General features: G+C 36.5%; 1 pseudogene; it reads right to left on the bottom strand.

The window, feature by feature from the left end:
- Nucleotides 1-1,572: 1,572 nt before the first annotated feature.
- On the bottom strand, nucleotides 1,573-3,050 carry LOC148443244 (zinc finger MYM-type protein 1-like; annotated as a pseudogene).
- Nucleotides 3,051-5,227: the final 2,177 nt, after the last annotated feature.

Below are 5,227 nucleotides of genomic sequence, written 5' to 3'. Positions count from 1 at the left end.
CACACTGAAACCTTAGTAGTACTAGTTTCACTTGTAAATCATAATTCCTGTATATCACTAAATGCAATGGCAATAGTAGTGACATAAACAGCTAACAAAACAAACATTATGCCTTTAAAATACAATATAATATGCACAGGTAAAATATAATAACATTTACATAAGAGTTATGCAAATTAAACTCAACGCCTAAATTATTTGACTCAACAGTTTCATGACTTATTAGCCATAAACAGACTGTAAAACTGTTTTGCAATGCAAATAGGTTTTTCATGTGTTAGCCAAGATTTGGAAGGGTAACATAGGAATGAAGATATTAAGAGAAACTCTCATGAACAGCGTGCCAAATTAAATATTAAATTTATTATAATCATCAAAGTATATCACACAAAGTATTCATTTGCACACCTCTATAATTTAATTTGAAATAATACCATAAAAAAATCATAAACAGAAACAAACACAGAAGCATTTTAGCACTTAATGAACATCTCAACAAAAAAAATCAAAATTTTCTTTTCCTGGCCTTCAAAGCTGTGAACTTGTGAATCACTTCATCAAAGTTAATTTAGCCTTTTGCCTTCTCACTTTCAACTGATAGGTCTGAAAGCCTTGACTGTTCCATGGTAGATCACAAATAGTGCTTTATACAATTTCAGCTTTGAAAAGCTCCTCCCACATGAAGCCACAGACACACAGATCATCAAAAATAATTTTAGACTTTTTAGATTCTACAAAGTCTCAGTCTGCTATGAATTTCAAAATATCTAATGTTACCCATTCTTTGGCTTTTTCTAGATCAATCTTTGCTGCTGTCAGGTACCTTCTCAACCTTGGTATTTCTATTAAAAGTGCACTTTCAGATAACTCATCATAGAAAGTGGTCAGTTTTGGAACGGACACCTTTAACTGTTCATCAGTGGCAGATATGAGACTCTTTGCTTGAACAGCTTCAAACATGGGTGCTATTTACTGGATGGCTCTTGATCTGATCTGAAGTTCATAATGAAAGCGATCAATGCACTCAAGCATCGCCCTCCTATTTTCTTCTTGAAGAGAGAGTCCTGCATCGCTTGCTTGTTTCCCTGACAACCTCTTTTTGACCCTGGGTCTTCTCTGCACTGCAATTCCATATTCATCTGATTTTTAAAGTGCCTGTTCAATTGCATGCTCCACTAGTTGACTGCGTTCATCGAGCAGGAAAAGTTTAAGCGCCTCTAACTTTATCACCACCTTGTCAAGAGTTAAGCCCTTTGTCTGCAGGTACTGCTGTGTAAGATTAACTTCCTGAAGTACATTACACCATGTAGGTAGCACAGAAAAGTGAAATCACAGACAGCAGGCAAAATACTTTGTGCTGCTCCCCTTGTGTCCACATTTTCATGTAGATCACAATGAGCTTCAATCGCCTCTACAAACTTATCAAACCTATCAAACTTCTCCTTCTCTGGTTTAACAGCAGTATGATGAGCACTTCAGCGTGTTGTTGACAGCCTTTTCACTGAGACACCAGTATGTTCACTTAACACATCCCATCGATAGGTGGAAGCAGCAAAGAAAGAAAACATTCTTTCAAGATTCCCAAAAAATGTCACACATGATGCATTTTGTCAGCAAAGAGTGCTCACCACACAAATTAAGTGAATGGTCCACACAGCCACTAGAAATAACCTTCCTGTTCTTGTTTTTAAGAATGGCTTGCACATCACCATGGATTCCAGCCATAGTGGCAGCATTATCATAGACTTGAGAGTGGCACATCATTATGTCCAGTCCATCATTTTCCAGTGTTTTAAGAATGTCAGAACTGAGGTTAGCAGCTGTTTTCCACTTTAAAGGGATAAATCCAAAGAAATACCTCTTTTACTTCAACTTCCATATTGTTGATTTTTATATATCTGATCACTTTGGACATCTGGTCAGTATATGATATGTCAGGTGTGCTGTCAAACATGATCCCAAAACACTATGCACACTTTATGTCAATTACAAACTTCTCCTTCATATGGTCTGCCAGGGCACTTATAAACTCATTCTGAGTGTTTGGTGCTAGATAAGAGACTGACAATTTAAGTTTACATGTGCTCTGTTTTAATCTCATAAGGTGCTCTTTCAGCAGTGGATCATGTTTTGGTAGCATCTCAAGAAAGTTCCCTTTATTTAATGAAGTTTCTTCTTCCTTGTGGCTACGGAATGCTAGATTCTGCTTGGCAAGAAACAATGTTATATCAAGCAATCTGTACAAGATGTCCTTCCACTTTTTCTTTTCCATTTCCTTTAAAGAAGTACTTTTGGCATCAATGGTTTTGTGAAGCCTAAGTCCTGCTGCTAACGTCACTTTTTAAGGCATTATACAGTAGGTGCACTTCGGATGTCTCATGGTTATATACTTTCGGGTTCAGTTTCCACCTCAACTGAAACCCAGTCACAAATTTGGATGTTGTACTTGTAGTACCAACTCCAAACAGTCGGCAGCAAAAACAGTATAATGTGTTGCTGACAACTGAGTAAATCATCCATGACCATAGAATTTTCTCGCCATTTGGCATCATCTTGTAAAACCACTCTTTTGAAATCTGACATACACCACCCTTTGCTTTTGCATCTGAATCTTGCCTTGCCACTGCACTGAAAGACCCATCTTTGGTCTGGAAATAAGCACTTCCCTTTTTGATGATTTCAACCCGAAAGTGATCTTGAACTGGTATTTCCCAGAAAGAAACATCATGGAAAATGTGCAAATCTTTCTCCAAAACATCACTCATCTCCATTGCGGTATCAAGGTTCAAGTCACTTTCAGCACTTTCTTCTGCAATTTCCACTCCTTGCTCTGCTGCAGAATGCATGCAATCATCAGAAGAATTAGCATGATCAATTGGAGACTGACACAGAGGAGCTGTGTCTTTTGATGAACCCTGGCCATCATCCTGTCTTTTGACAAATTGAAGAATGGATCCAGCTTGCATTTCCAGTGCTTTTCTTCTTGTTTCTGTTGCCTTCCTTTGCTGGCATCCACTTGGCCACTTTGCTTTATGTACACCATGTAGCATGATTGGATATCACTGCACAATATAAAAATGCACAATAGCATTTTATTTGTAAAATAAAATAAAAAAATTAAAAATGTAAATCTATTGTAACTAGTACAAGCAAAGGAAGGCAGCTATTGGACCATGTGATTGTGCTGCTACCCTGCCAGGTTAATTACAGGTGCAGGACACTGCATGGGGAAGTTAATTTAAATATTTAAACACACCCCGTCTTCCTCAGTGTGAGTCAGTGAGAGAAGGTGTGTATTTTACCCCTAATAAGTCAATATTGAAATCAATGCAGGGTTCAAAATCATGCAAAATGTAGAAAAGGCAAAAAAAAACATTTTGCAAAAAAAAAAAAAAAGTAATTGTACTATATACAGATGTGTCCTCATATTCCAGGTCTCTTAAGAATCTTCTAGCGTTTGACATCTTCTTTGCTTCTTTTTTGACAAAAATGCATCCTAGTTGCAACTTACTGTGATTAGGATGTAAAAGGAGGATTAATGTGATATATGACACTTGTGTATCTGTGCGCAACTGAGGGGTACATTTACTAAGAATAAATTTGGTCCCATATGCATTCTCGGGTGATAATATCACTTTTTTGCAAATCGGGAATTTACTATCATTAAAGTCAGGTGATTTGTGTTATTTTTGGTGTTGAAATCGGGTGTTTTAATGCCGCAAATTCGTCCGTTTTGAACATTAGAAATTATATCACCATTGGCTCAATTCGGAAGTACTTTTGACTTATTTTATCCAAATCGGGAATTTACCAATAAAAATATGGGTATATGAGCGCTGGTATGGATTAGAATTGGTGGACCGCACAAATAAAAATATATGAATGTAATGAATAATCAGTAATCAATAAAAAAACATAAAAAAAATTAAAAAAATAATATAAAAAAAATATTAAAATAAAAATAAATAAAGAACAAAGATGAAAATAGAAAAAACAGCAAAGGAGAGAAAAGGCATAAACAGTATTATGGAATTAATGTTTCTAGTCTTTATAGGCTAGTTGAGGGTGTGCCAGTTCTGCATGTAACCCATGAGGGGTCCGCTGTGCTATTGCCACCTAACTCACCCTAACTAGCTCAGTGTTGACTGCTGACTTCAGCTGCAGATTCCCATCTGAGCCGGGATCACATGTCCCGCTGGGCTGGCGCCGCTTGATGACAGAGGGTACCTGGGGATGTTCAGTGGGCTTGCAGCGGCAGTTGTTCTTTTCCTGTGCACTCCTTCCAATCTCCAATGCGTTTCGGACCTTCCATGGGTCCTTTGTCAAGGATGAAGGGGATGGGCCTTGGTATGGCTTTATTTATAGTGTGACTAATTAGTAAAAAAGAGTTAAAACCCGGATATCTGATCCCAGAAGTTGCGGGAGGGTTGGAGGCAAGCACATGTTCTTTTTTCTGTGCCTGGTTTATGCCAGAATGGTGTAGATTGAGAAAAGTTAAAGGAAAATAGAAATGAAAGATAAGCAATGATATGAAACTAACAAAATAAGAATAAATATTAAGATAAATAAAGATAAGAATAACATAAAAAATAAATAAAAATAAAATAAAATAAATTGAAATAAATTCAAAAATAAAAATAATAATAATTGCTGGTGAATAATGAATCTAAAAATTATTTTGATTTTAAAATACTTATAAAAATGCTTTTAATTCTATATCAATGTTCAGTCCATACGGTTCCAATGTGTGGAGGTTATAGATCCATTCTGTTTCTTTTTTCTTTAATGCTTTGATCAGATCCTCACCTCGCCAGTTTTGTGTTACTCTTTCGATACCCATAAACTTCAATCCTCTTGGGTCCTTATTGTGGTTATTTAAAAAATGGGCTGATACACTGTGAGTAGTGAGGCCTTTCTTGATGTTGTATATATTTTCTGATATTCGTACTTTTATTTTTCTTTTCGTTTGGCCAATATGGGCACTCTAATAGGTACATTGCTCATTCGGTCTCACATGAGATGGAATCCTTAACTGGATACTTTCGTCCTGTTTGGTTTGAATTGAATTCCGTTTTCTTGTTGGTGTCCTTAATCTGGTTCTTACAGCAAATGCAACTTTTGCAAAAATGGAAGGCCTTTGAAGCTTTATTTATTTTCTCTTTGTTGTTCTGGGTCCCGTAGAAGCTTTTTGTTAGTTGTTGTTTTAGGTTTGATGCCTTCCTGTATA

The sequence above is a fragment of the Taudactylus pleione genome, unplaced genomic scaffold (assembly GCF_031769625.1).
Source record: "Taudactylus pleione unplaced genomic scaffold, aTauple2 ptg001314l, whole genome shotgun sequence".
NCBI classification, from domain to species: domain Eukaryota; kingdom Metazoa; phylum Chordata; class Amphibia; order Anura; family Myobatrachidae; genus Taudactylus; species Taudactylus pleione.
The sequence above is the reverse complement of the archived record's forward strand: the minus strand, read 5'-3'. Positions and strand labels throughout refer to the sequence as shown.